Source organism: Poeciliopsis prolifica, unplaced genomic scaffold (assembly GCF_027474105.1).
Source record: "Poeciliopsis prolifica strain line A6 unplaced genomic scaffold, Auburn_PproV2 SCAFFOLD034, whole genome shotgun sequence".
NCBI classification, from domain to species: Eukaryota; Metazoa; Chordata; class Actinopteri; order Cyprinodontiformes; family Poeciliidae; genus Poeciliopsis; species Poeciliopsis prolifica.
Window position 1 is genome coordinate 2,112,872 of NW_026562409.1, and position 16,123 is coordinate 2,128,994.

The window sequence follows — 16,123 nt, forward strand, 5'->3', positions numbered from 1 at the left end:
CTGCTGCAGTTACAGCTCAGTGCAAAACTGCTTGTCGCTTCTGGTCTGGTGATTGATTGTGTTTACATTTTTTAATACATATTCAGACTCGTTTCACTGGATTGCAGAATAAAAAAATGTTTTAAAAATATGGAAGAAGGATTGAAGCAATAGGCAGAGCTTTAAAATATATTCTTGCACAATCTGGGTTTATTTTATTATTTACTTTAAACATTAATAATGTCATAGTTGTATCTTTCAATACGTCTACTTCCACACGTTCCTGCTGGCTGCAGCAGTAAAGTGAAAGAATAAAATAAAAATAAGATGCACTTCATGCTTAAAAGTCATATTTTTTTGGAACTGCCTTGACAAAATTTAAGGAAGAAAAAGTACATTTCAGAGCAAAAAAAAAAAATCTACAACATCTTTATAGACATAATATGTCAACGTCAGGGAAGTACAGTAACTTTTTTTCTAACCAATATCAAAAGTTTTCTCGTTCAAAAGCCCAAAAACCGATAATAATCAATAACATAACTGGAAACAAAACCGAACAAGATTTAAAACAGATGATTCTTTAAAAGAAGATATAAAATTTTGACAAGAAAAACTATTAAGCCAAAATATACCAACTGAAATAATTTATTTTAATAAGGTGCATTACTTATTGGTGTAAAAGAAAAATGAAAAGAAGGTCCAGAACTGATCAGGGATATAAAGTGAAAAACATAAAATGAAAAAGCTCGAATAAATTAGATTTAAAATACATGCTTTCATATTACTAATGTATGGTTTTGCATATTTATAACACTTATAAATATCTATCCATATGGGAATATGACCAGTGGAGGGCAGCATTTCATATAATGACAGTAGAAGAAGCTCATGTCATGAACATACGTTCAGAAAGGAGAGATCAGTGATCTATCAGCCAGACCAGAATCTGACGCAGCAACGATTTGGGTTTCTTTGCATCTTTTTCAGGAAATATGGTGGCAGGATCAGGGCTTGGTCTGCAGTTAGGAGGCTTTGCTGAACCAAGAGTTGGACCCTGAATTTCCTGGTTCATCGACCTTCCAACACGTCTACAGTGATGGGAAACAGATTGTAAACGAAAGCGGCAGATCTTCCTCCCCAGGGTGCCGGAGCTCAGCCGCTGTTCGGGAACAAGCTCCACCATCTTTGAGGAGCGCCATCATCTTCAGAGGATTTGGCAGCCAGATCCCCTGATCCATCGAGGCAGATCCAGAACTTTCCTGGGGGAATATGCATTGCTTTTGGTCTGAGCCACTTTTCTCAAGTTCCCCAAAACGTATTTTGTATTGAAATGAAGCTAAACAGAGCTCCAGGGCAGAGAGGAATCCACAGCCTAATAATCTTCTTGCTCCTTAAGAAAAGCCCAGTGGCATTTAGGTTCTGGGTGCCACTGATAAAAAAAAAAGAAAAAGGAGCCCTGAAATGTTTATGCTAAAATCTGAAAAGCTCAGCAACATTATCGAGTTCTTAAACCAGCTCTAAGTGTCAGCTTGAAACTCCAGATGATACCAAAGTTTTAAGAACCCAAAACCACTGAAATCTTTCATTAGAAGTTCAAATGTTTCCTCTGAATAAAGTGGCAGAGAAAGTGCTAAGTTGTCCGGAGCAGAGAGTGGCCATCCTGTTCCCCACATGTTGCTACAACCGTCAGTAAGGCTACGTCTGAAAACTGAAGCAATTGATTTTAATCAAATCAGATGATTTTAATCAAATCATCTGGTGGTAAAAAAAAAAGTTCTGGTTGCAAGCAGAGTTATGGCTTGGAAAACAAGCACCAAGCACCCTCCTACTGGATGGCTAAGGAGTAAGTAACTTGTAAGGAAAGCAGCTAAATGGCCATCCTGAAATTTCCAAACTGATCAGGGTTAACATTTTTAATTACTTGCTGTACACTCCAAAGCAAACTGTAAGAATGGACGGTGTTTTCACACCCGACAGTCCGGTAGATTTGGTAGACAGTCCTTTGATTGTAGGATTTTCCTTAAGTCTTCGGCAAAAGTCCATGAGTCATTTCGCCATAATTTCTTCGGCTTGCACGTTTGTTTTGGTTGTATTCAGGCAGAATGCCCTGTGCTGTGGTCCACTTTCTGCTTTTGGAACGACCTCGTTCACATATGCATTCGAACTTCAGAGTTCTCTTCACTTCAACCAAACCCAGACCGAAGTTTGTAGATGGACCAGAGTTCGCCATTTGGTTCGCATCAGAGTACGATTACGCATTCACACCTCCTCAAACAAAACTGGACTTTGTAGGAAAATGGATTTAAGTTGTTTTAAAGAGGATTAAAAAGGTCTGATGAGAATACATTCTTATAGTAGGATTGTTCTTTTAGGTCTCTTCTCCTGGTCCCAAAAATAAAGGAAGGAGGATCATCATCTTGCTTTAGCACATGGCTGAACATGTAAATTATCTGCCGATGATTTCCAGCAACTTTTAGCCAATTTCCCTGGAATCGATGTAAAGCTTTTCTCCAGTATTCCAGTATTTCCTCTCCATCATGTATTGGAGAACATGATGGAGAGGAAGGTAAGCTCTGCCTCTTGCAGTTAGCAGCAACCTATTGAGCTTCCAGTGTCTCAACACTGCAGTACTGAGGAAAACATGGCTGCTTTGACTCTGATTCTTTCACTACATCCTTTTCTCAAAGTGTTCTTGGAAAAGAAAAGCAGCCATTTTCATTGCTGGAAACTGCAGCATGGTTGGTTGGAGAGCAGAAAATTACTGAAACACTAAAAAATCTAAATGGACCCCGACAGCATGATGAATTGGTATTTCAGTGTTTCTGCTAATTACAACAGCCAAGCAAGCAAAACCTGGGACTAATTGTTTTAAAATTACAGGTTTTACTGCAAAGATGAACTAATGGAAAAATAAGATTTGGAAGGATTTTTTTCCTCATTTATCAAGTGTTGTATAATATTAACAACCTAGGATGTCTAAACAGAACAGAGGAATATTAAACAGCCCAGCCATGACTAAATGACAAGCTTCATCCTGTAGACTTCATCCTAGCATTGTATATTCAAAGTATGTGACACTCTGTGCTGTCACCATGCTTGTGAGCTCCTGTGATAAAATAAAAAAAAAGCCATTAACCAGTGCGCCGTTTGACCTCCCTGTCATCAGACACGTAAAATCCATCAGGCCGTCGGTGCAGAAAGAGAGCGCGATCCTGTCATTTGTGTAACGTCTGCACCGCAGTGTGAAGTTTGCCATCCTGCCCGCTTCCCTTCCCTTTGAGAGAGCCGTGAGTGATTTCTGTCAAATATGCTGCTTTGGAGCCCTGAAAGTAATGACAGAGACATAAACAGCGTTTTCTGCTTTCGCCTCTACGTAGGGCTTTTATTTGGCCTTGGTGGCAAATGTCTCGCTGATATATGCTTCAACAAGAGGACATGCAGTGAGCTCGGTTCAGCTGCTTGTTGATCGCAAGATGAAATATGAAAATCCTGCTTTCCGTTGACCAAATTCAGAGGTTTCTGGAATCTTTTCGGCAGTAATTAATCCCAGGAGGTTCAGTTTGCTTCAGATTTGTGGCCAATGGGAATAAAAGTCATTGGGTTTTTATTTTGTTTGTTTTTTTTTCTGTCCATGCAGGAGTTCGTGCTGTTATTTTTTTCTTGCTCGGAGGCACAGCCAGCCTTATCTGGAACGCTGTTTGTGGGATATGATTGTGGCCGGTTCATGTGTCACAGTTACCACAGCTGGACACGTTTGGAGGTCAGTGAGAGGCAAAGTCTTTACCCTTGCGTTGATTCCCAGTGACACCCGGTGGAGCCCTGCATGTCCCTCTGACAGTGGCTGCAGCAATCTATTACACACACACACACACGCACACACCCACACACCCACACACACACACCCTCCATGGGCTGCCACCTTATCGTGGTGGGGGGGTTTGCGTGTCCCAGTGATCCAGGAGTTCTGCTGCCCAGTGCAGACGGTTCTAGGTGAGGGACCAGACCAAGTGCAGCCCAAAGATCCCTTATGATGATACGACCGTTGGAAACAGGGGTTGTTCTCTCCGTACATGAGGTCCCACCCTGGAGCCACCCTGGCCTGGGGCTGGGGCACGCTGGGGAGCCCCTGGTGGCCGGTGGTGGTATGACAATAAAAACCCCTGAACTATATCAACAATATGTGCACCAAGCAATACATACACTTAGCATTCCACAGGTAAATGCTTTTAGTCTGGTTAAGAATAATAATTGTACTGTCAATAAATAACGTCTAATCGATGTTCTTAGTTACCAGAGGATCAATAAGGCCTTAATCAGCCCAGAGGTTCAAACTGATGAAACATGAGGATGGAGGCTCTCTATTAAAACATTCCTCACCATCTTCCATGTTCTTTCAGCAAACAGTTGAGACAGAGCTGGTTTTGGTTCCACCTCTATTGACCTGCTGTTTTACCCGCCATTGAAAGTTTTCTTAAAAGTCTGTCTGTCTCTCTGCAGGTCATGTGACCAAACCAGAAAACACACTGGAAATATAGAGTACAGCATTCCTTGTTTTACCTGGCAGCCATCTTGGTAGGCGGCTGCTATGACAACAATAAACAATTACACCAGAACATTACAAACTTTGTTTACGTCTATTTATGATACATTTTCTTTCCCACTATCGTTTTCTATCTGGCCCCAAATGGAAATGAGTCAAATGCTCCTGATATACGGGATAAAAACAATGAATCAGGAATTATTCTTGTTTTGAAGGTAAAGAATAAAGAGTAGGATAATTGGTGGTGGAATGATGTCACTCCACCAGCAAAGGGAGATTCTGTGATGTCACGGCCGAGGCTGTCAGTGATGTCATCAACTGGAGAATCGTATGTAACACAATTCTGCACATTTGTCATTGCTTGCAATACCCCTGACTTGTTCAGACGCTCGCAAAACTCTTTAAGGAAGTTTTCCAAACGACGATTTTAGCGAAAGCATTAGGAGAAAAAATGTCTCATCGTTCACCGACATTCAACTTTGAACTGATTGGACCCCACGGGAGAAGGGGAGCCCAGCAGAACCACCAAGGCGGGTTCCCTTCTGTGCAGCCCAATGCCTCCCAAGGGGAAATCGGTAGGCTGAGCTCCCTCCTGGAGATGGAGAGAGCTGGAAGGTATGAAGACCACCAGCGACTGGCCCACCTGGAGGCAGAGCTGGAGCGAGAGAGAGAGAAGAGTAAGGGCCTCCAGGAAGAAATGGACGCACTTCAGACTTCGTACAAGGAGCTGAGCTCCAAGTACGAAGCTGAAGTTGCTCTGGTGAGGCTGGAGGCCCAAACACAGAAGGTTTATGAAGAGGGAATCAAAGAAGCACAAAGAATCCTGGAGAACGAGAGAGCGGAAAAGGACCAGATGTACAAAGAGCTCCACTGCCGGTACGAGACGGACATCATCCATCTGCAGCAGCAGAATGAGTCGTACCGGCAGAGGATCAAGCAACAGACAATGTCCCTTGGTAACAGAGAGCAGCTTCTCCAGGAAAGAACGTTTTGTGCCCTAAAACAGCAAGTTAAAAAACTGCAGCAGCAGATCACACAGGAGAGAGAAAGTCATCGAAAGAAATCCGAGGAGGACGAGGCAATGCTCGACATCATCAGAGCCGAGAACGCCGTCCTCCTGGAAAAGAGCAGACAAGAGGTCAACATCCTGCAGGAGAAGGTCAGCAGCGCCCAGGATGAGCTGCAGAAGGCTGACAGTAGGTACAAAGAGCTCAGCTGCAGATACGAGACGGACATCACTGCTTTGATACAACTAACAGAGCAGTACCAACAGCAGGTGGCCTGTCTGCAAAATGACTTGGAAAGAGCCAGACAGGATCTGTCTGGCTCTTTCCAAGTCATTTTTGACCTGCTGAGACAAGAGAAGGATGGTTCCCAAGAGAAGGAGGTAAGTTCTCTAATCCAACTCGACCTGGTCCAAGTTTCCAGTCAAGAGGATTCTTCGGAGGAGGAGCTTTCTGGAGGAGCTTGTTCCACGGACCAAGAATCCACGGAGGAGATCACTGGCGAAACTGGCATGGAAGAGATGGACCATCAACACACTGACACCATGCAGGAGGGTGAGAAGAGAAAGTCCAAATTTTCAATCTGGAAAAAAATTTGTAACACTCTGCGACTGAAGAAGTCAAAAAAACCAAAAGAGTGAAGCAATCAGAGAAGGAGCAAGACATGCAAGAGAGACTGAGGACTGGAATCAGACGCAGGAAGGTTGTAGCGTCTGCGTTCGGGGCGTCATGCGACGCTCTGACAGCAGGACGTTTACAGCAGCTACGTTTTTCCCCTAAATTCGATCCCTTCCCCACCCAATTGAAAAAACGTGGGCAGCACGGTGGCGCAGCGGTTAGCGCTGCGTCTTCACAGAAACCCTATGTGTGGAGTTTGCATGGTCTCCCCGTGTTTGCGTGGGTTTTCCCCGGGGGCTCCGGTTCCCCCCACATCTCCTAAAACATGCAGGTCAGGTCAGTTGGTCGCTGCAAATCGCCCCCGAAAAGAAACTCCCAACACATTTTACTGTGTTTCATTGCTAAACTTGTCAAAATGAGGTTTTATTTAGGACATGACTGAAAGGTTTTGTTTGTCAACCTGCGTTTGATTCCCAGTCCTGGGGAATCTGCTGCATGTCTTTCCCTTCTCTCTGCTCCCAATTTCTAAATAATTGGGAGGAGCCTAAAAAACTTAATTAGAGCCTAAAAAATTTAATTAGACCCTAAAAACTGAAACATTGACTTTATCTCACAAATGGACCCAAAAAAAATCAATTTTCTTTCTCTCTCTCCCACAAAATTAACAGATTACTTAACACACACACACACACAGACACACACACACACACACCCTTACAAGCCTAACCAAGCCTTCCCCACCCAATTGAAAAAACGTGGGCAGCACGGTGGCGCAGCGGTTAGCGCTGCGTCTTCACAGAGACCCTCTGTGTGGAGTTTGCATGGTCTCCTCGTGTTTGCGTGGGTTTTCCCCGGGCGCTCCGGTTCCCCCCACATCTCCTAAAACATGCAGGTCAGGTCAGTTGGTCGCTGCAAATCGCCCCCAAAAAGAAACTTCCTTAACACACACACACACACACACGCACACACCCACACCCCCTCCATGGGCTGCCACCTTATCGTGGTGGGGGGTTTGCGTGTCCCAGTGATCCAGGAGTTCTGCTGCCCAGTGCAGACGGTTCTAGGTGAGGGACCAGACCAAGTGCAGCCCAAAGATCCCTTATGATGATACGACCGTTGGAAACAGGGGTTGTTCTCTCCGTACATGAGGTCCCACCCTGGAGCCACCCTGGCCTGGGGCTGGGGCACGCTGGGGTGCCCCTGGTGGCCGGTGGTGGTATGACAACAAAAACCCTTGAATCCCTGAACTATATCAACAATATGTGCACCAAGCAATACATACACTTAGCATTCCACAGGTAAATGCTTTTAGTCTGGTTAAGAATAATAATTCTACTGTCAATAAATAACGTCTAATCGATGTTCTTAGTTACCAGAGGATCAATAAGGCCTTAATCAGCCCAGAGGTTCAAACTGATGAAACATGAGGATGGAGGCTCTCTATTAAAACATTCCTCACCATCTTCCATGATCTTTCAGCAAACAGTTGAGACAGAGCTGGTTTTGGTTCCACCTCTATTGACCTGCTGTTTTACCCGCCATTGAAAGTTTTCTTAAAAGTCTGTCTGTCAGTCTGCAGGTCATGTGACCAAACCAGAAAATTAACAGATTACTTAACACACACACACACACACACACACACACCCCCCCCCACACACACACACACCCGCTACCCTTTAGCCTAAAATGTATTTGCAAAATACCAATTTACTCCCCACATCCCCATCAGCCGTCATTGTATAATTATTTAGGGTTGACATGAAGCACTCCACTTCCATTAGCAGGTTTCAATTTTGACAGGTTAAGATCTGTCAGATAAAATAATGGAGTTTAGCAACGTGACTGTCTCAGCCTCTCATTAAGCTCCACTGTTTGCACCTGATCTGAAACCCCTAATATCGCCACCAGCTTCAAAGAAATGAGTTCAGCTTTAGTCAAGCCTCATTTCCACCTCATATCAACATCATTTGTCATCCCTCTCTTTTTTTATAATTTGCTCAATATTAACAAATTAAATGAGTTTTTTTCTTTTCCTTCGTATCCCCTCGCAAACTTTTCTGAGAAATTATAGGTTTCTATGGTTGACGGGACAAAGCGGGACAAATAAATCAATACAAGGCAAATGAAAGCAAATTGAATCTATTAAAGGAAAATTACTGGGAGAACAGAAACGAAACGCGGTGGAAACCAGAGTCACGGCTGCGGACAATTAATGACAGTGAGAGCAAAAGGTGCTGGCTCATTAAGCCGGGCCAAAAGCAGACCAGAACAAACCAGTCTGAGGAAGACTTCCCCTCTTACCTGCGCCCTCCCTTCCCTTACCTGAGGAGTGCCGAGCAGCGGGGGACCTTCAGATCAATGTGAGCCAGTGAGGGGGGCTCTCCCGGGCAGAAATGAGTAATTAGCACTAATTAGTGGCAGTGATTAACCACACAGGGGAACGTGGGGGCCGGAAGGGAGCAGATTGATAGAGCTGGCCCTCCTAACCCATAGAGGCTCCACTGCATCTTAAGCAGGGCGTTGTGGGGGGTGCGTCTGGCTGTGGCTGCCAGCCAGATGCTAAAACGGCCATAAATAAAAAGGTGCAACGTGCGTTGAGGATCCCTTAAAGACATTTTGACAAAAACAGGCTGAGGACTGCAGCAACAAATCAGAAATTGTCAATTCTTCCCCCGCCCCAAAGGCAATGGGGCTGAACTTGGACTTGGAGCCAAAAGTCATTTCAAGGAGGTAATTTGACCCATTCTAAGCTGCTAAGAGGAAGGAGAAGTTTCCTCCTGGCAAACTGAAGGTGGACGAGCTGCACAACGTGTCCACCAACAGTCAGGGTGGCAGAGTGAGAAAACAAAATTCAAATCTTGAATGAAACTTTTCCAGAATCAAACTCAGTCCATTTTTAGCAAAAGAAAAAATGTCAAATGTGTCTACTGTGGTCAAACCACTAAAAGAGATGAGGAAGATGGGTGGACTGACGCATAAAGGACAGAGAAGACACTGGATCGATCGAAGGATGGACACACAATGGATGACTGACGGATGAACAACAGTAGACAAGCTGACAAATGAATGGATGAATGGATGAATTCATGGATGGATGGCCAAGTGGATGGACGAATGGATGGTGGACAGATTGATGGATAAACAGACAAATACAAAGGGATAGATTAATGTAATGTACAAACATGCATATGGATGAATGGACAGATGGATGAACAAACTCAGATGGATGGATGGATGGATGGATGGACGGACGGACGGACGGACGGACGGATGATGGATGGATGGATGGATGGATGGATGGATGGATGGATGGATGGATGGATGGATGGATGGATGGATGGATGGATGGATGGATGGATGGATGGATGGGATGGATGGATGGATGGATGGATGGATGGATGGATGGATGGATGGATGGATGGATGGATGGATGGATGGATGGATGTCATGCATCGTCTGACCACCAATGAATGCATGACAATCAAGCAGCTGATTGGATGAATGAATGAACAAGGGGACGGATGGACGAACACTCAAACAAGTACATGGACAGACGGATATACAAACAAGCAGGTAGATGGATGGAAAAGATGAATGAACAAGCTGATAGATGAATGACATGATGGATGGAAAAGCAGATGGATGGAGACAACTTTTGGACTAAAGTGTAGAAACTCTGACAGGTAAAAACTGGAAACACAATAACATATTCAGACTTTTAAGAAAACGTCTTACTTTTCAGAGGAAATTCAATTTATTTGTTCTGGTCTCAAACTCCTGGTGTTTGAGTATATGTACACACACACACACACACACACACACACACACACACACACACACACACACACACACACACACACACACACACACACACACACACACACACACACACACACACACACACACACACACACACACACACACACACATAAACACACTTCATATTGCCTTCTTCAGCTCCACTTTCTTTTACTTGTTTACTGTAGGAAACTGAATGGTAATGGACTCTGTTCTGCTCTGCCTCGCTGCCTCGCAACAGAAACAAGCTCCATTGTTGCTGAAAAATCTATTAAATCTAATCAGTGAACCACGACGTCCCAAGCTGAGCAACACTCACTCCTCAAGTGAGATGACCGACCCTCTGACCACCTCGAAGATTTGGGTGGCCCAGGACAAAAACAGGAGAAGAAAGTGAGATCCTGTGTAGATGTCTGTACACGGCCACAGCTGACTGACCTCAGAGGAACGGAGAAGCAACATCTCCAGTCCAAACAGAGCTAGGTGAATAAAGGCCACTCATTGTTGCATTTACAGCAGTGGTTCGTTCTACCAGAGGAATTGACCGGAAACGGGTCATCAGCTGGGATTCCAGAGACTCAGCAAAACCCCAATTTTATTTCTTAAAGCAAAACAGCCAGAGGTGAATCTCCTTTTCAACAATAACTTTTAATTAGAAAAAGTTTTTTTTTTTTTTTAATCTCACTAAAACATTATTTCTCCACTGTTGACATCTGAAGGTTGTCAGAACTGACTGGGTGGAGAAAAGGGGAATAAGCAATGCTAATAAACAAATCCCTTCACTGGGTAAGCGGTGCTCATACAGTGCATGTGAAAACGAGTCACCCCTTTGGGTGTTTACTCTTTTTAGTGCTTTTACAAATTAATCATGATCAATAAAATTTGGCTTTTATGATAGAAATGAATAAAAACTCATTAATGTCAAAGTGAAAAGAGATTTTGACAAACATAATGAAGTAAATGAAGGAAATAAGTGAATGTGACCCTGACTTAATCCTAGAAATGTTCTTCAGGTGATAGAAGGTCGACTTTGTATTGTAATTGTCTCTTTGTGTGTCTGAAGGTTCAGGCGTAGCTGCAATAACTGCATGTAAAGAGGAACAACAAAGAGCCAGCACAGAGCTTCAGTTTTGTTTCTGCTCATCTGAAGAAAGTTATGGCACCTTCACACATTGATTTGTTCTCAGCATCTATTCGGTGCTTGATGGCTAAGAAAGTTATGCATGACACTGTGGATCATCAGCATTGTTATTGTAATCTGTTTGCTATAATCAGTGCTGGCGGGAGCTAATAGATATTAAACAAGAGGGGGACAAAGATGGAACCTTGGGGTACTCCATATGAGACCTTTGTCCGCTCCAATGTAAAGTCGCTTAAAGAACAGGAACTTTTCTGTTCTTTAGGTTGGATTCAAACAAGTTAAGTACTGGACCAGAGACTGGCCCAGTTCTTCAGCCACCTAATTGGAAAAAAGTAAAATGTCTGAATATAACCGACATTCAAGCTCTTGTCAAATACAGCTTTTTAGCCACCATTCATTTTTCAGCCAAAATCATTATGATCCGTTAATTACCTTGATCTGGTTTTGTTTTCCATCTGCAATCTGATGAAGATGGAACAAAAGGGAAATAAGATCTTCACCTTGAATCAGAATAAAAACTCTTCATAAATGCAGCTTTAAAAAGAAAGACTTTCAGGCTCCGCTGGCTCAGTCATTTGACATTTAGGGTTTAAAAAGCACTTACTTCCAAATCTAAACCCTTTCACCTTTAGCAGCGTGGTGCAGAGCTTAAAAGTCACATTTATTTAAGGTACTTAAGGTCAACAGTATGCAGGAATAAATAATAGTGGTGGTGTCATGTGGTAATTTTAGGTTATTAGAAAATAACAATGGTATGTGTAGGGGAAAGATCCCTCAAATAGAATGATAGTGATGCGTTTAAAGCACCTATTTTAGGATCTGCAGAGGGATTGATGCATGCTGAAATGAAAACTCACTTGCTTTGTTCCTAATGTCCTTCAAAAATCTGAGAGTAAAGACTCAAAAATGTTAACATTAAGGGAATGATTGAATAAAAACAGACAATCTGTGAATCATACAAGTAAAACAACTAAAACTTGAGCATCTTGGTTTTTGTTATAGAAAAAAGGAAGCCAAGAAAACAGAAACCTCAAGAATTTAACTGTGTGAAAGGAAAAAATTAAAAGAGAGTAACTGATGCAGAAAGACAGACATGCTGCTGCTCTTTGTGTTCAAAGCAGACAGAAATCTTTAGTGGAAAGTATTTAGAAGAGAATAAGCTCTGGGTAAAAGTCAGACATACAAATTATGTGATCATTTTAATAATTTAAAACAGTCTTGAACCATGGAAAGGTGGGAAACTGACAGGTGAATTTCTATCCCAGACAAAATTCACCTAGAGCAGATGGACCAACTATCGCATTGTGAGCCCAGTTATGTTTTTATAGCTAGCTATATCTCCAATAAAAACTAAAAAGGCAGTCTGGACTACAGTCAACAACAATTGCTAAATTCTGCAACGTGAAACATTTTTTTCAAACCTGTTTCTTTAGAAACTTTTTAAATAAATAATATATTTGGCCAACTTTAAGGGCTTTAAAATCCTCCAATGCTCGTTTCCAGCTAATTTCCAGACCAAAAGGTGTTTTATATTTTTCAAACTACTAACTCAAAGCTTCCAGGAAATATTTCGGAAATTGGTTTGCTGATTTTTAGTCCACTACAGTTGCAAAAACATAAACTTTTCTTTGCTGGAAATACATTTCGACGATATTCTTGTTTGAAAACTGTATTTTTCTTGATACCGAGGCTCAATTTCTGAGCCAAGAAGAAAAGTTTGTCACATCTTATTATTTCTGAACTTTTGAATTAATATCTTGGAAGAAATGTTGCAACAAAACTTATGTGCAAAAATATAACAAAGACTTGTTGACACGAGCTCTGAGCCATTTTTGTTTATTAAAATCATAAGCAGAAAAGGGCAATGAAGACAAATATGTGGGAACATCAAACCTCTAGTTTGCAGAAACTTGTGCAGTTTCCTGATGCCAAACTCATCCCAACCCAACAGAGATCATTATGTGCCCTCCTGCACCCGATTAGATGTGGAAACTTGTTACAGCTTGTCCTCCCTCTGCAAACCAAAAATACTTGACACAGCAGCTTCTCTGGCAACACTGTCAAATTACTCTAAACTTATGAGACCAAACAGGCTACTGATTATAAATCTGCAGGCTGGACAGGTCAGAGGGGAGGCCAGTGGCCTGTGGTGGCTGGTTTATCCACAGATCAGATACAAATATCAGGAAAAGTGCAGCAAAAGTTAGAAACTGCAGAAACTGAGTCAAAGGTATTCACAAAAGTTTTGTTTGTTGCATCTGAAACTGTGTTTTTTTTTATTAATCAAGGTAAGAAAAATATTCAGAGACGCTTCAAGCACAGACTCCGTGTTTGGACCAGCAGCCTTGATTGTTCAGGGAAGCTGCTGCAGGGCTTGGGAGCAGGTGACTGGCCCGTCGGCAGGACTGCTGTGGCCACTGGGGAGATGACAAAGGCTCTCTGTTTAATGGTTTTCACCCAAATGAGTGTCGCAGAGAATGTTTTTAATTCAGCCATTGTTCAAATAAATACACAAAAAACTTTAAAGATTACAGTAAAGGAAAGAAAACTGTTTGGTTTCAGGTCCAACTCAATTCAGTTTAAATATATGTCGCCGACGCAAAAGTGTAAAAAGTCAATTCAGTTAAATCATTCATACATATGTTCCAACTGACTGAACAATGAATCAAGTTCAGTTTAATATTCACTTTGGTTAGAAAGTTTTTTCTTCTGAAACCAAGCAGATAGCATTAAGTTACTTGCATTCCCTTGTTGAATTTGCAGCAATCTGTCATACCGACCATGCGCCGCTGTCTGCACTTTCAGACAACGATGCAGACAAATCAAAGAAGCAATGGATGTACAAGTGGGTTTTATATTAAAAAGCAGAAGAGACACAAATAAATTGCTTTTGTAGTTTTTGTTTTTAATAAGATTTAAACTGCTTGGCTAAATTAAAAGTTTCTTTTTTTTTGCTTCAATAGTGTGTACATTTTGTAAACAACTGCAATTACAGCTTTATTTAAGTAAATATTAATTTAGTCACTAGAGCCAGTTAAACATGGAAGATGCTTATTAAGAGTCGTTCTTCTCTTAGAAACTGAAATTAAACGTAGACTCTGGGTTTCAACTGCAAATGAAAGCTGAAATTGAAATGTAAAAATCTCAAGCGGAGCTGAAGGTGTTGTTTTTAATGAAGAGACTCGCAGGCGCACGTTCCTTCACCAGGCTCGAAAACAAATGACATGATAACCGCACGACGGGACGGGCTCGCCGGCTCCGCCAGCTTTTGTGACAAAACAAGCAGGACGCTTGATTTTAAACATCAATGACTTTAATTAGTGTCATTCCACAATCACCAATAATAGTGGTGAATGTGCAGGGCTGAGAGTCCCTGACAGCCGCTGAGATCTGTGGCAAAGCGAGAATGCGTGTGTGTGTGTGTGTGTGTGTGTGTGTGTGTGTGTGTGTGTGTGTGTGTGTGTGTGTGTGTGTGTGTGTGTGTGTGTGTGTGGGAGGGGGGGTTCTTAACAAGATAAGCCCTGAAATCAGCGAGCCCAAAGGAACAGCACCTGAACAAGAGTGCTGATGAAAATGACGGCGGTGTCGACCTGCTTGGAAACAACTGGAGTGCTGTTCACACGTCTTATCGTGAGAGGAGCCAACAACACCAGGAGCACCACGGCAGATAATTCCTGTCACTAGTACAGCAGGAAAACAGGGATCTTCCTTTTGTTCGGAAATGATTCGACAGAATCCGTGGATCTCCAGGGAAGATCCAGAGAAAAACATTCAAACATGGAAACGGAGGAAACAGACAGGCTGATGCTTATTATAGAATAAAAGGTGAACTGATTGCTTTATTTTATTTTATTTTCCCATGCTCTGGAAAATCTTAGGTTTGTTTTCACTTCATAGTTTCTGCTACAATTTGAAAGGCTATGTACAAAAACAAATGTTTAATGCGCACATGTGAAAATCATCTATTCTGCATTTCTAAGCAAGCAGAAATGAGAATAATTAATGCATCTAAAACAAAAAAAAAAAATCATACATTTCTGAAACGAGGAACAAATGGTAAATAGTCTGTTGTTGTGTGACTCCAAAGCACTTCATATGAGCTTTATGTCCAATTAATCAATAAAATAATTAATAGTTCATATAATGTAGCTAGTACTATGTTACTGATTTTTTTTTAAAAATCATTACCACTTTGATTATTGTGGGATGTTCAATAGTTTTAACTCACTGACATTTACATTAATGAATAGTCTGTAAATCAATGCATTTGAATGTTAATGCTGAAATGTTTTGCATTAACCACGTGGTCTATACATCTTTGATTTTTAGTTTTTCTTACATAGGACACATCAACCTCTTCGCAGTAAAACCATGTTAGCCCTAAAATGATCTGGTTTAAAGCTCATTTATCATAATTGTTCTCAAAAACATGAACATTTGCCACAGTTTAAACCCTTTGTCCACAGAGATGACTGGAAAGACGTGAAACATGAGTGAGATACGTCGAAAGAGAACTGAAACATCATTCAGATGGTAGTAACGTTGGACCCATTTATTCTAGTTTGTTGACACCAACGCCACCTACTGGTGCAGAATAAATCTTTATAGCTTTTCTGAGCCCATTTGGACTAAGATTTGACATATTTCTTCAAAACATGCAGGGCAGAATGGCAGCATTTTTTTATGTCAGAGGAAATTGGCGAAAAAGTTTGTACGGCAAAAAATCCTGAAGATTTAACTTACAAAAAAGCAACGACAAAGGTCTGAGGTGAATCAGTATTTCTGAGGTTTCATATGTAAGAAAACTTTAAACTGGGACAAAATACCTGCACAGTTAGCAGAAAATTAGTTGGAATATATTTAATATTCCTTGATAATAATAATTATTTCTGGACAATAATGAAAAACAATTTGATTCAAAAGCTAAATAGGTTTGATTTTCACTTTAACATTTGACATTTTTGGACAGAACTAAAACTCTGAGGGAGGAAAGAAATATCCAAGCACACAGAAAATGTTTGATAGTTATTGGACTTTTTATGG

General features: G+C 41.7%; 1 protein-coding gene and 1 long non-coding RNA gene across 17 annotated transcripts in view; one reads left to right on the forward strand and one right to left on the reverse strand.

Annotated features, from left to right (window-relative positions):
* The window catches only part of rbfox3a (RNA binding fox-1 homolog 3a), a 514,332-nt gene that overhangs the window by 409,180 nt on the left and 89,029 nt on the right, over positions 1–16,123 (reverse strand). The gene's annotated exons all lie outside the window — the stretch shown is intronic.
* On the forward strand, positions 9,543–10,727 carry LOC129373951 (uncharacterized). The gene is made up of 3 exons (XR_008607431.1): positions 9,543–9,824; positions 10,128–10,561; positions 10,659–10,727. It is a non-coding gene; the product is annotated as an uncharacterized LOC129373951 (long non-coding RNA).